Source organism: Dendrobates tinctorius, unplaced genomic scaffold (assembly GCF_039654945.1).
Source record: "Dendrobates tinctorius isolate UK_male_01 unplaced genomic scaffold, ASM3965494v1 ptg000011l, whole genome shotgun sequence".
Lineage (NCBI taxonomy): Eukaryota > Metazoa > Chordata > Amphibia > Anura > Dendrobatidae > Dendrobates > Dendrobates tinctorius.
The window spans coordinates 95,144,725-95,160,409 of record NW_027361679.1 but is presented as its reverse complement, the minus strand read 5'-3'; the positions used below and the strand labels follow the sequence as shown (position 1 = coordinate 95,160,409).

At 46.0% G+C, this 15,685-nt stretch overlaps 1 protein-coding gene across 2 annotated transcripts in view; it reads right to left on the bottom strand.

Annotated features, from left to right (window-relative positions):
• The window catches only part of PDE4C (phosphodiesterase 4C), a 381,540-nt gene that overhangs the window by 166,954 nt on the left and 198,901 nt on the right, over positions 1–15,685 (bottom strand). The window lies entirely within an intron of this gene.

Sequence of the window (15,685 nt, the reverse complement as noted above, 5' to 3'; positions counted from 1 at the left end):
GAACACAGTCCGAATATGTTCCACATGAGAATCCCAATCCTTAGAGAAGATCAAAATATCATCCAGATAGATAATCAAAAATTTATCGACAAAGTCTCGGAAAATATCGTTCATGAAGCACTGGAAGACAGAAGGGGCATTAGTGAGCCCAAAAGGCATCACCAGGTACTCAAAATGTCCCTCCGGAGTATTAAACGCCGTCTTCCATTCATCCCTCTGCTTAATGTGGATAAGATTATACGCCCCCTGAGGTCAAGCTTGGTAAACCAGCAAGCACCTCTAACTCTAGAGAATAGATCCGAAATCAGGGGTAACGGATATTGATATTTAATAGTAATTTTATTGAGGGCACGATAATCAATACAAGGCCTTAAAGAACCATCCTTTTTGTCCACAAAAAAAAACCCGGCACCTAAGGGTGAAGAGGATGGTCTAATATGACCCTTCTCCAACGCCTCCTTAACCCCTTCACCCCCAAGGGTGGTTTGCATGTTCATGACCGGGCCAATTTTTACAATTCTGACCACTGTCCCTTTATGACGTTATAACTCTGGAACGCTTCAACGGATCTAGGCGATTCTGAGATTGTTTTCTCGTGACATATTGTACTTCACTGTAGTGGTAAAAAATTTTCGCTATAACTTGCGTTTATTTATGAAAAAAACAGAAATATGGCAAAAATTTTGAAAATTTTGCAATTTTCAAACTTTGAATTTGTATGCCCTTAAAACAGAGAAATATGTGACACAAAATAGTTACTAAATAACATTTCCCACATGTCTACTTTACATCAGCACAATTTGGGAAACAACATTTTTTTTTGTTAGGAAGTTATAAGGGTTAAAATTTGACAAGCGATTTCTAATTTTTACAACAAAACTTACAAAACCATTTTTTTTAGGGACCACCTCACATTTGAAGTCACTTTGAGGGGTCTATATGGCAGAAAATACCCAAAAGTGACACCATTCTAAAAACTGCACCCCTGAAGCTACTCAAAACTACATTCAAGAAGATTATTAACCCTTCAGGTGCTTCACAGGAGCAGAAGCAACGTGGAAGGAAAAAATGAACATTTAACTTTTTAGTCACAAAAATAATATTTTAGCAACAATTTTTTTATTTTCCCAAGGGTAACAGGAGAAATTGGACACCAAAAGTTGTTGTCAAATTTGTCCTGAGTACGCTGATACCCAATATATGGGGGGGAACCACTGTTTGGGCACAAGGCAGGGCTCAGAAGGGAAGGAGCCCCGTTTGACTTTTTCAACCTAAAATTGGCTGGAATTGAGATCGGACGCCATGTTGCGTTTGATGAGTGTCTGATGTGCCTAAACAGTGGAAACCCTCCACAAGTGACCCCATTTTGGAAACTAGACCCCCTAAGGAACTTATCTAGATGTGTGGTGACCACTTTGAACCCCCAAGGGCTTCACAGAAGTTTATAACACCCGGGCGTGAAAATAAAAAATCATATTTTTTCCACAAACATGATCATTTAGTCCCCAATATTTTGTTTTCCCAAGGGTAACAGGAGAAATTGGACACCAAAGGTTGTTGTCAAATTTGTCCTGAGTATGCTGATACCCAATATGTGGGGGGGAACCACTGTTTAGGCACATGGCAGGGCTCACAAGGGAAGGAGCCCCATTTGACTTTTTCAACCTAAAATTGGCTGGAATTGAGATTGGACGCCATGTCACGTTTGACGAGCGTCTGATGTGCCTAAACAGTGGAAACCCCCCACAAGTGACCCCATTTTGGAAACTAGACCACCTAAGGAACTTATCTAGATGTGTGGTGACCACTTTGAACCCCCAAGGGCTTCACAGAAGTTTATAACACCCGGGCGTGAAAATAAAAAATCATATTTTTTCCACAAACATGATCATTTAGTCCCCAATATTTTGTTTTCCCAAGGGTAACAGGAGAAATTGGACCCCAAAGGTTGTTGTCAAATTTGTCCTGAGTACGCTGATACCCAATATGTGGGGGGGAACCACTGTTTAGGCACATGGCAGGGCTCAGAAGGGAAGGAGCCCCGTTTGACTTTTTCAACCTAAAATTGGCTGGAATTGAGATTGGACGCCATGTCACGTTTGACGAGCATCTGATGTGACTAAACAGTGGAAACCCCCCACAAGTGACCCCATTTTGGAAACTAGACCCCCTAAGGAACTTATCTAGATGTGTGGTGACCACTTTGAACCCCCAAGGGCTTCACAGAAGTTTATAACACCCGGGCGTGAAAATAAAAAATCATATTTTTTCCACAAACATGATCATTTAGTCCCCAATATTTTGTTTTCCCAAGGTTAACAGGAGAAATTGGACCCCAAAGGTTGTTGTCAAATTTGTCCTGAGTACGCTGATACCCAATATGTGGGGGGGAACCACTGTTTAGGCACATGGCAGGGCTCAGAAGGGAAGGAGCCCCGTTTGACTTTTTCAACCTAAAATTGGCTGGAATTGAGATCGGACGCCATGTCACGTTTGACGAGCGTCTGATGTGCCTAAACAGTGGAAACCCCCCACAAGTGACCCCATTTTGGAAACTAGACCCCCTAAGGAACTTATCTAGATGTGTGGTGAGCACTTTGAACCCCCAAGGGCTTCACAGAAGTTTATAACACCCGGGCGTGAAAATATAAAATCCTGTTTTGTTCCCACATAAATGATCATTTAGTCCCCAATTTTTAATTTTCCCAAGAGTAACAGGAGAAATTGGACCCCAAAAGTTGTTGTTCAATTTGTCCTGAGTACCCTGATACCCCACATGTGGGAGAAAACTACTGTTTGGGCACACGTCAGGGCTCGAAAGGGAAGTAATGACGTTTTGGAAAGCAGACTTTGATGGAATGGTCTGCGGGCGTCATGTTCCATTTGCAGAGCCCTTGATGTTCCTAAACAGTAGAAACCCCCAATAAGTGACCCCATTTTGGAAACTAGACCCCCTAAGGAACTTATCTAGATGTGTGGTGAGCACTTTGAACCCCCAAGTGTTTCACTAAAGATTATAATGCCCAGGCGTGAAAATATAAAATCCTGTTTTGTTCCCACATAAATGATCATTTAGTCCCCAATTTTTAATTTTCCCAAGAGTAACAGGAGAAATTGGACCCCAAAAGTTGTTGTTCAATTTGTCCTGAGTACCCTGATACCCCACATGTGGGAGAAAACTACTGTTTGGGCACACGTCAGGGCTCGAAAGGGAAGTAATGACGTTTTGGAAAGCAGACTTTGATGGAATGGTCTGCGGGCGTCATGTTCCATTTGCAGAGCCCTTGATGTTCCTAAACAGTAGAAACCCCCAATAAGTGACCCCATTTTGGAAACTAGACCCCCTAAGGAACTTATCTAGATGTGTGGTGAGCACTTTGAACCCCCAAGTGTTTCACTAAAGATTATAATGCCCAGGTGTGAAAATATAAAATCCTGTTTTGTTCCCACATAAATGATCATTTAGTCCCCAATTTTTAATTTTCCCAAGAGTAACAGGAGAAATTGGACCCCAAAAGTTGTTGTCCAATTTGTCCTGAGTACCCTGATACCCCACATGTGGGAGAAAACTACTGTTTGGGCACACGTCAGGGCTCGAAAGGGAAGTAATGACGTTTTGGAAAGCAGACTTTGATGGAATGGTCTGCGGGCATCATGTTCCATTTGCAGAGCCCTTGATGTTCCTAAACAGTAGAAACCCCCCATAAGTGACCCCATTTTGGAAACTAGACCCCCTAAGGAACTTATCTAGATGTGTGGTGAGCACTTTGAATCCCCAAGTGTTTCACTAAAGATTATAATGCCCAGGCGTGAAAATATAAAATCCTGTTTTGTTCCCACATAAATGATCATTTAGTCCCCAATTTTTAATTTTCCCAAGAGTAACAGGAGAAATTGGACCCCAAAAGTCGTTGTCCAATTTGTCCTGGGTACTCTGGTACCCCACATGTGGGAAAAAACTCGAAAGGGAAGTAGTGTTGTTTTGGAATGCAGACTTTGATGGTCTGCTGGCGTCATGTTCCATTTGCAGAGTCCCTGATGTGCCTAAACAGGAAAAAAACCCACATATGACATCATTTTGGATACTAGACCCCCAATGAACAAATCTAGATGTGCCCCCAACTAATCTAATGTAAATTAGTAGTGCATGGAGGTGTGGTACAATTTGAAGCAATCCTTCATGCACAGGCCAGGTTTTTCGGGGCAGGTGTCGCACTGGTAAGTGGTGTCCCTGCGTATTCCTTTTTGGTAACACACTCGACACCTTTTTTGCGGCTTACCTTTTCTTGGGGTTGGCGGGACCACCCCCGGAAAATGCTGACCTGGGACAATACGAGCACCTTCAGTTCCTGAAGTACTGGGGCCCGCTCCTTCCTGAGCGCCAAACATCATGGCCTTAACCACTACCTCCTGGAAATGAAGGTACGCCGTATCGCTGGGGCATGCACATTGTGACAGCAGGAATGCGTTGAGCATTGCCATTTGGACGATGTGCACGGCCAGCTTTTTGTACCACACCTTGGCCTTCCTCAATGCATTGTACGGTTGGAGGAGTTGATCGGAGAGATCAACTCCCCCCATTTTTTTGTTGTACCCCACTACACATGTCGGTTTGAGGACCTGTGTAGAGGTACCCCGTACAGTGCAGAGGGTACTGCCATCACCGTGTATGGTGGTCAAGAGATGGACATCTCTCTTGTCCTTGTACTTGACCACCAGCAGGTGGTCGCTACATTGGGCTCTGCTCTCACCTTTTCGGAGTATCTGCCCAAGTAGCGTCTTCGGGAGGCCTCTCTGATTTTTGCGGACAGTACCGCAGGCTGCGGTACGTCGCTCAGAGAGGGATTTGTAGAGTGGGATGCTGGTATAAAAGTTATCAGTGTAGAGGTGATAACCTTTATCCAGCAGTGGGTGCACCAAATCTCACACAATTTTCCCACTCACTCCCAGGAAAGGAGGACACTCAGGGGGTTCAATCCGGGTGTCCTTCCCTTCGTAAACTCTAAACTTGTGGGTGTACCCTGAGGTACTCTCACACAACTTATAGAGTTTGATTCCGTACCTGGCCCTCTTACTGGGCAGGTATTGACGGAATCGCAGCCTTCCCTTGAAGTGAACTAAGGACTCATCCACGCAGATGTCCCTTTGGGGCACGTACACTTCAACAAACTTTTTGTTGAAGTGTTCGATGACCGGCCGAACTTTGAACAGACGGTCAAAGTTGGGGTCATCTTGTGCGGGACACGCTGCATTATCAGTATAATGCAGAAACTTGTGGATGGCCTCAAAACGCGTCCGGGCCATGACCATTCGGAACACTGGAGTGTTGTATAAAATATCAACACTCCAATATTGCCGAATTTCCGGCTTTCTACAGGAGACCAGTTTGAAAATGTTGAACGCGGGTTTTGCTCCAAAAATTGACGAGCGTACAAATTAGTTTGCTCCACCATGAGGTTAACAAAATCCTCAGAGAAAAAGACTTTGAAAAAGTCAATTTCTGTGAGGCCGGTGGTGTCATTCTGCCACAAAATCAGGAATCAGTGGCTCGTAATTTTCGGGGGGCGAGGTCCATACGGGGAGCACTGGGTCAGCTGCGGGCATGGTGGGCGCTGCCTCATCTTCTGTCCTGGAGCGTCTGCGTGGCGGTTCCGCAGGACCCGAGGAGGAGGATGTGGAGGGGGAAGAGGAAGAAGAGGATGAAGAATCCGAAAAATAAAGAAAAGTCGGATCGTCATCCAAATCGCTATCAGTTTCGGAGGCAAGTAAAGCATATGCCTCCTCCACTGAATAGCGCTGTTGGGATGAATTTGATGACATTTTTGTGTAAATATGGTGCTTGGGTGTACACTTTATTGAAAACTGTATGTGTACGTGAGGGGGGGAGTGATTGGTGTAAACTTTCTGTAAAGAAAAAGCTGTGGAAAAAAGTCTAAAACAGCAGGCCCTAGCTGATAAGTGTCACTTATCAAAACTAGGCTGCTGGATGTGCGCACGGGGTGGCGCAAGGGGGGGTGGAAAAAAAAAAAAAAAGGAAAACGGCAAACTCTGATAAGTGAACTGTGACACTTATCCAAGTTTCGCAGCTGCGGGATGTGTGTACGGAGGGGCTAAGGAAAAAAAAAAGAGCTCAAGTGTTGATCGGTGAACTGCGTCACCAATCAACGCTCGGCGGCTGCGCACGGAGGTGGCGCAAAAGTGGGGTGGAGGGGGGTAAAAATAGGGGGAAGGGGGATTGGGGTGGATGAAGAGAGATTGGGCAGGGATCAACAGTTAGGGTTGTAGTTAGGTGGCACAAAGGGGGGTGAAAAAAATGAAAAGCGGCAGGCACAAGCTTCGATAAGTGACGTGTGTCACTTATCCAACTTTTGCGGCTGCGGGATGTGTGTACGGAAGTGGCGCAAAGGGGGCTAAGGAAAAAAAAGCGAGCTCAAGTGTTGATCGGTGAACTGCGTCACCAATCAACGCTCGGCAGCTGCGCACGGAGGTGGCGCAAAAGTGGGGTGGAGGGGGGTAAAAATAGGGGGAAGGGGGATGGGGGGATTGGGGTGGATGAAGATAGATTGGGCAGGGATCAACAGTTAGGGTTTTAGTTAGGTGGCACAAAGGGGGGTGAAAAAAATGAAAAACGGCAGGCACAAGCTTGGATAAGTGACGTGTGTCACTTATCCAACTTTTGCGGCTGCGGAATGTGTGAACGGAAGTGGCGCAAAGGGGGCTAAGGAAAAAAAGCGAGCGCGAGTGTTGATCGGTGAACTGCGTCACCGATCAACGCTCGCCGGCTGCGCACGGATGTGGCGCAAAAGTGGGGTGGAGGGGGGTAAAAGGGGGGTGAAGGGGGGTGAAGGGGGGTAAGAGGGGGGGTGGAGGGGGGATGGGGGATGAAGATAGATTGGGGGGGTGAAGATAGATTGGGCAGGGGATCAGGGATCAATTAACACTTACAATTGTAGTTTTCTTTCTTCTTCTTCTTCTTCTTCTTCTTCTTCTTCTTCTTCTTCTTCTTCTTCTTCTTCTTCTTCTTTCTTCTGCAGGGATTGTGATGCTACAAGCTGTGGCACCACAATACCCAGCACAGGAACTCTTGCTGCGTCCGACCTCTCTGCAGGAATCCTCAGCTAGATTGAGGACCCCTGCAGACAGGTCAGAGGCAGGTCAGGGGGCAGGTCACAGAGCGGTCACCTCGCTGCTGTGACCTGTCATTGGTGGGATCGAATGATTACATCGATCCCACCAATCCCTGATCTGCCTGGTGACCATGGCAACTGCCTAGAATCGGAGCTCACAGCTCCGATTTCTAGGCAGGTCATGCCCAGGTCACCAGCAGGGCACAGAGCGGTCACATGGTGACCGCAGCTGTGCCCTGTGGTTGGCGCGATCGCCGATCTAATCGATCGCGCCAGCCAACTCCTGCAGGCCCTGCTGGGCCTGCATCAGGCTCCAGCACGATCGGTGCTAATATAGCACCGATCCTGGCCGGTACTGGCAGGGCACAGCGGTGATATAGCGCCGCTGTGCACTGCGATTGGCGCGATCGATCAGATCGGCGATCGCGCCAATCCGGGTGCTTTTTGCCGGTGCTTGGCGTTGCCAGGCACCGGCTCTAGGATCGAGTACATCGGTACTCGATCCCCGCCTAGGACATCATTGTTTCAGCCAAGCTGATTGGCTGAAACAATGAGAAACGCTGCGATTGGCTGTTCAGAATTGAACAGCCAATCACAGCGCTCTGGATGCCGGGGGGGGCGGGATCGCAGCCCGGGATGCCGACGCCATCTTTTCTAAGGTGAGATGGCATCGGAATTTTAATGCGATCACCGCTACTTTAGTCGCGGTATCGCATTAAAGGGCCCGACGTACTATCCCGTCCACGGTCATACGGGCCCGGGTACCGTGGACGGGATAGTACGTCGGATGTCAGGAAGGGGTTAATATAGGACCGCATAGCCTCGTGTTTGGGTACAGATAAATTGAAGAGCCGACCCTTGGGAAATTTACACCCCGGGCTTAGTTCAATTGCACAGTCATAACTCCTATGAGGAGGCAAGGACGCAGACTCATTCTCACTAAATACATAATAAAAGTCCGCCAAATAGTCAAGAACATCATGCGACTGAGGAGAGGTGGAAAAAAACGGAGCCTCACTAAAGGCACACCGACAACCCCAACTCACCACAGACACAGATTTCCAATCCAAAACTGGATTATGAATTTGTAACCAGGGAAACCCCAGAACAATAGTATCATGCAGATTATGCAACACCAAAAATCTGCAATTTTCTTGATGGTCTGGGGCGACCCGCATGACCACCTGGGTCCAAAACTGAGGTTTATTTTTAGCCAAAGGAGTAGCATCAATCCCCCTCAAAGGGATAGGCGTCTGCAGAGGTGTCATCGGAAATCCACAACGTTTAGCAAAATCTAAGTCCATTAGGTTTAGCGCTGCTCCTGAATCCACAAAAGCCTTGGCGGAAAATGTGGACAGGGAGCAGATCAGAGTAATTGCCAGAAGAAACTTAGGTTGAACACCACCAACAAAAAACGTGTGTGCAAAGCGTTTCTCTCGTTTAGGACAAACAGAAATAATATGCGAGGCATCTCCACAGAAAAAACACAGCTTATTACGCCTTCTGAACTCCTGACGTTGTGCCTTAGACAAAACTCTATCACATTGCATAGGTTCAGACGTCTGTTCAATCGGTGGCAACACCTCTCGTGCAATCCTGCGTTCACGTAAACGCCGATCAACCTGAATGGCTAATGACATAGAATTGTCCAGACCAGAGGGAACAGGAAATCCCACCATAGTATCTTTTACGGCTTCTGACAAACCCTTCCGAAAGAGAGCAGCCAAGGCATTATCATTCCAGGTAGTAAGGACCGCCCACTTTCGGAACTTTTGACAGTACAACTCTGCAGAATCTCGACCCTGGTTCAATGCCAACAGGGTCTTTTCAGCCTGATCAATAGCATTAGGTTCATCATACAACAACCCCAAAGCTTGAAAGAATGCATTCACATTAGTCAGAATAGGATCATCTGGTTTCAAAGAAAACGCCCAATCCTGGGGATCGCCACGCAGCAAAGAGATGACAATTTTAACCTGCTGCGCGGAGCTCCCTGACGAGTTAGGCTTCAAGGCAAAAAGTAATTTACAATTATTTTTGAAACTCAAAAATTTAGATCGATCCCTAAAAAATACATCAGGTGTAGGGATCTTTGGTTCAACAGCATGCGAACGAGTAAGGTAGGCGGAAATTTCCCGCACTTCCGCAGCGAGCTGCTCCACACGATCAGACAATTGCTTTATCTCCATTGAGAGAAAAAAAAATTCCCCCTACGGCCTCAGAGATATAGAGGAAAGAATATACACACACCCTTTTTTTTTTTAAACACAATTCTTTCCTGCTATTGAGTACCCTAGGATCTGCGGTATGGCGGGTGATTCTGTTATGATTGAGTCACCGTAGGAGGCAAAAACAGAAATGCTAGCTAAGTCCAGAAAACCAGAGAAGTTGGCAGCTATCGGATTGCAGACCCCTGAACCTATCAACACAACTAGCAGTAGCCGTGGGGGGTTCCTACGATGCCCTAGACCCCTCGATCACAGCCGGAGAATTAAATAGGCCTAAAGAAAGAAAGGGGAAATCTAAACTGCCCCAGAGCAGACCCCAAAGCAATAGGCAGCCCCCAACATATAATGACGGTGAAGCAAGATGAAAACACTAACACAGGCAGAAAGATAGACTGAGCAAAGACGGGGCCCAAGCTAACTAGATAGAAAAGGACAGGAAGGCTGCTATCTGCAATCCGTGAAAAACCCTATGAAAATAAGAGCCAACAGACTGACAGTGAAAAAGGCCCTGAAGACGCTAGGCTTCAAAAAAGCTATGTCAGTACTCAGGAATTTTCTGAAGACAGAGCTACAGGCAAAAGGAGATTCAGCTCACCCCAGCAGGGAATGGCAGAATACAGAAAAGCAAGGAAAACAAAAACAAAACACAAAAGCTAACAGGCAAATCAGAAAACTTAGCTTTAGAGGAGCAGGAATCAGACTGGTGTCCTAGAAGTCCACAGAGAAATCACCCGCAGGGCAGAAGGGCGTCGGCAGCCTTATATCCAGTCCGTGACTCCACTCAGCCAGTCATCCTCATTAGGCTCAGGTGCCTGATAATCAGGCTCATTACCTTCCTTTACCAGAATAGGGAGTTCACCAGACCTCAGTGACGAAGGGGAAAATGAACTCACAACAGGAGATCAGCAGAGCTCATCAGCTGATGATGAACTCCAGTGAACTCTCTCACGGCATCTCAGTGATACACTGCGTGAGCGATTACCTCCTGTCAGTGTATCGCCGGCTGTCTTTGAGAGTAGTCACATCAGAGTCTGCTCCCAAGGTGATCAGGATCGTTGTAGGACATTATTGATTATCTTCTCGGTGGACAGGTGAGGAATATTGTGGTTTATTATTTCATTTTTGTTACAGGAGACGTTGGCTTCGGTGAATTAGGGATTCGGTAAGTATGGTTTAATTAAGATTCATTAAAGGAGTCTGTGTCATTATTTCAAATAATAGACTTTATTCTGGGTATGTGTTTGCATACAATATCACTATGGGGTTACCAATGGATAGGTGTTGTTAAGATGGGCTAAATAAAAGTTACTCTTTTTCACTAGGAATGGTGTGCTGCCTCTGATTTTAGAATTTCTACAATTGAGGTTTGGTCTTTGCCTGGGGGGCTTTTCACCCGATTTTTCCTATTCTTCTATTTAGCTCAAAAAAGCCTTCATTGCTGTACAAAAACGCATGCAAAAATGCCTACAAAAATGAATGTTTTTTCGGTAGCGATTTTCCTGCCAAGAGATGCAGAAACCTTGCAGAACTTTCTGCAAGCAAATACTCAACGTGCGCACATAGCCTTAAAATGTTTACAGGATACAGGGGTTAGCACAGCCCCAGGGGATTCTGGGAAAGTTGTTGGGTCCAGGACCTGCAGGAAATAGTGTCAAAGAGAGTCTCCTGTCAGACTAAACTAAGATAAGCTGCCAAGACCAGTTTTTTGAGGGAAGTAACTGCTGGAAGCATAGAGGCAAGTTAGGACTGCCAGGAGCCATCATTGTTGCCTCAAGATAAGTGTGTGAGAGAGCAGACACCCGACTCTTCACCCCTTCCCTTGCTCCACCTGACTGCATGATTAAGGTATAGTGCTACTCTGTATAAAGACACTGTGTGTGAACAGAAATTGTCTGTGACGAGACTTTCATATCTGTTTGCTTGAAGCATGTATGAATAGAAGTGATCCTGTGTGATGGAATGAATCTTGATTAAAACCTTACAATCAACCCCCTGTCTGGAACAGTGTAATAGTTGCATGCCTGGAGACTTATCTCACATTCATTGTCAAAGATTTTGGTTAATGGTCGTCGCCCTGAGTAAAAATCTGTTCAAGATTCCAAAGAACTCATGTTCCTTTGTCCTGCCTCCATATACTTAGCGGTGGCCATACAACACAATGTTGCCAAGTACACATCCACGTCTTTGTTGGAATGGACTTGGCTCCCCAAAACATATGTGCTGTAATGGGAAACACATGGCTCACCATGCTATACTGGAATCTGGAGGATGCATACATCAATTAGCCTTACCTCACATAATAACAATACAGTGTCTAATGCTACCACCAGATACAATAGTGATGGAACAGCACCTAATAATAATAATAATAAATTTTATTTCTATAGCGCCGACATATTCCACAGCACTTTACATTTCAGAGGGGACTTGTACAGACAATAGACATTACAGCATAACAATAATCACATAGATCATAACAGATACCAAGAGGAATGAGGGCCCTGCTCGCAAGCGTACAATCTATGAGGAAAAAAAAAAGGGAGACACGAAAGGTGGGTGGTAACAGTTGCCCTGATTGTATTGACCAGTCATAATGTCAAGTGTGTAACAGTAATGGATGTAATAGGGCTAATGGATGTATAAAGCATCTCGGAACATGATGCGGGGAACCTGGTTATGGCAAAAACTTTTAGCTGTGCCACACTGGGATAGATTAGGTTAATGTGTTGAGGTGGTAGGCCAGTCTGAATAAATGAGTTTTCAGGGCACGCTTAAAATTGTGGGTATTGGGGACTAATCGCATTGACCTGGGAAGTGCATTCCAAAGAATTGGCACAGCATGTGTATAGTCTTGGAGACGGGAGTGGGAGGTACTGATTATTGTGGATGCTAACCTCAGGTCATCAGCAGAACGGAGGGCGCGGGTAGGATGGTATACTGAAACAAGGGAGGAGATGTAGGGTGGTGTTGAGCCATGGAAAGCTTTGTGGGTGAGGGTAATAAGTTTGTACTGGATTCTGGAGTGGATGGGTAGTCAGTGTAATGACTGGCACAAGGTAGAGGCATCGGTGTAACGATTGTCGAGGAATATGATCCTGGCAGCAGCATTCAAGACAGATTGGAGGGGGGAGAGTTTGGTAAGAGGGAGACCGATTAGAAGAGAGTTACAATAGTCGAGATGAGAATGAATAAGAGAAACAGAAGGAGTTTTTGCGGAATCAAAAGTAAGAAAAGGTCGAATTCCAGAAATGTTTTTGAGGTGCAGATAACAAGAGCGAGCCAGTGATTGTATGTGGGGGACAAAGGAAAGCTCAGAGTCAAGTATGACCCCAAGACAACGGGCATGTTGCTGGGGAGTAATAGTGGAACCACACATGGAAATGGCAATGTCGGGTATAGGTACATTAGTAGCGGGAGGAAACACAAGGAGTTCAGTCTTTGACAGGTTCAGTTTCAGATATAGTGAGGCATGATGTTAGACACAGCATTTAGACAATCGCTGGTGTTTTCTAGAAAGGCAGGCATAATGTCAGGAGAAGAAGCGTATAATTGGGTGTCATCAGCATAGAGATGGTACTGGAAACCAAATCTACTGATTGTTTGACCAATAGGGGCAGTGTACAAAGAGAAGAGGAGGGGGCCTAGGACTGATCCTTGAGGAACCCCAACAGTAAGGGGAAGATGAGAGGAGGAGGAGCCAGCAAAAGATACAGTAAAGGTGCGGTCAGAGAGATAGGAGCAGAACCAGGAGAGAACTGTGTCCTTGAGGCCAATGGAATGGAGCATAGTGAGGAGAAGCTGATGATCCACAGTGTCGAATGCTGCAGAAAGATCCAAGAGAATTAGCATGGAGTAATGACCATTTGATTCAGCTGTTAGTAGATCATTAGAGACTTTAGTGAGGGCAGTTTCAGTAGAGTGTAAAGAGTGGAAACCGGATTGGAGAGGGTCGAGAAGAGAGTTATCAAAGAGATAGCGGATAAGATGGGAGTGGACCAGGCATTCCAGGAGTTTAGAGATGAAGGGAAGATTAGAGACAGGTCTATAGTTAGCGGCACAGTTTTGGTCGAGGGATGGTTTTTATAAGTAGTGGATGTATGATGACATGCTTAAATGAGGAGGGAAAGATACCAGAAGAGAGAGAGAGGTTAAATATTTTAGTTAGGTGAGGGGTGACAGCAGGGGAAAGGGACTGGAGGAGATGTGACGGAAATGGGTCACTGGTGCCAGTGGTTGGTCGAGAAGATGCAAGGATCCTGCTTACTTCTTCTGTGACTGGTTAAAAAATCAGAGAGTGAGCTAGATGCAGTGGGGGAGGGAGAACAGTGCATGGTATGAGGTGATTGGGAGATAATTTCCTGTCGGATCTGGTCAATTTTTTCTTTGAAGTAATTGGCCAGATCGTCAGCTCGAAGCTCCATGGTTGGGGCCTGTACTCTTGGGTTGAGTAGAGAATGAAAAGTGTCAGAGACGTTTAGGGTTATTGGACAGTGAGGTGATGAGGGTGTTAAAATAGGTTTGTTTTGAGAGGTGAAGGGCAGTGTTGTATATTCAAAGCATAAATTTATAATGGATGAAATCTTCGGGTTGTTGAAGTTTCTCCACAGACGTTCGGCGCTCCTGGAGCACCGCTGCAGGAAACGTGTTTGCAGGGTGTGCCAGGGTTGTTGCCGTCTGTGTTGTAGTGTTCTATGTATAGGAGGTGCAAATTCATCCAGGGCACTTTGAAGTGTTTAATTGTAATGCTTCAATGCAGAATCAGGACATGAGAGGTGTTGTGAGTTCATTCTCCCCTTCGTCACTGAGGTCTGGTGAACTCCCTATTCTGGTAAAGGAAGGTAATGAGCCTGATTATCAGGCACCTGAGCCTAATGAGGATGACTGGCTGAGTGGACTCACGGACTGGATATAAGGCTGCCGACGCCCTTCTGCCCTGCGGGTGATTTCTCTGTGGACTTCTAGGACACCAGTCTGATTCCTGCTCCTCTAAAGCTAAGTTTTCTGATTTGCCTGTTAGCTTTTGTGTTTTGTTTTTGTTTTCCTTGCTTTTCTGTATTCTGCCATTCCCTGCTGGGGTGAGCTGAATCTCCTTTTGCCTGTAGCTCTGTCTTCAGAATATTCCTGAGTACTGACATAGCTTTTTTGAAGCCTAGCGTCTTCAGGGCCTTTTTCACTGTCAGTCTGTTGGCTCTTATTTTCATAGGGTTTTTCACGGATTGCAGACAGCAGCCTTCCTGTCCTTTTCTATCTAGTTAGCTTGGGCCCCGTCTTTGCTCAGTCTATCTTTCTGCCTGTGTTAGTGTTTTCATCTTGCTTCACCGTCATTATATGTTGGGGGCTGCCTATTGCTTTGGGGTCTGCTCTGGGGCAGTTTAGATTTCCCCTTTCTTTCTTTAGGCCTATTTAATTCTCCGGCTGTGATCGAGGGGTCTAGGGCATCGTAGGAACCCCCCACGGCTACTGCTAGTTGTGTTGATAGGTTCAGGGGTCTGCAATCCGATAGCTGCCAACTTCTCTGGTTTTCTGGACTTAGCTAGCATTTCTGTTTTTGCCTCCTACGGTGACTCAATCATAACAGAGAGGGAGGAGATAGGGGCCAATGAAGACTGCAAGTTCTTCATAAGTTTCTGGGTGTTAATGGCCTGTATGCTTCTATAAATATGGACAGTGGGGGTGACCTGAGCAGCCTGGCAGTTCTTGATAGAGAATGAAAGAAGGTTGTGGTCAGAGAGCGGGAGAGGGGCGTTTGCAAAATCATCCACTGCACAAAGCCGAGAGAAGACCAAGTCGAGGGAGTTTCCGTCTTCGTGCGTTGGAGAATTAGTAAGTTTCAAAAGGTCAAATTAGGAGGTTAGAGATAAAAGGTGAGTAGCAGATGGGGAGAGGGGAAGAACAATGGGGATGTTGAAATCGCCCATGATGAGGGTAGGGATGTCACAGGAGAGAAAATGTGGAAGCCAAGAAGCAAAATGATCCAGGAACTGATGGGAGGGGCCGGGAGGACGATATACCACCGCCACTCGCATGGAGAAGGGGGTGTAGAGTCTGATGGCATGGACCTCAAAAGAAGGGAAGACAAGTGAGGGTACTTGAGGGATAACCTGAAAGGTACATTTTGGTGATAGGAGCAGACCAACGCCTCCACCTGCTCTATTGTCTAATCTTGGGGTATGAGGGAAGTGTAGTCCACCATATGAAAGAGCAGCAGCAGCGGTAGTGTCTGACTGCTGGATCCAGGTTTCAGTAAGAGCCAGAAGGTTAAGAGAATTAGGAAAAAGTCATGAATGAAGGCGAGTTTGTTACACACTGAGCGAGAATTCCAAAGGGCAC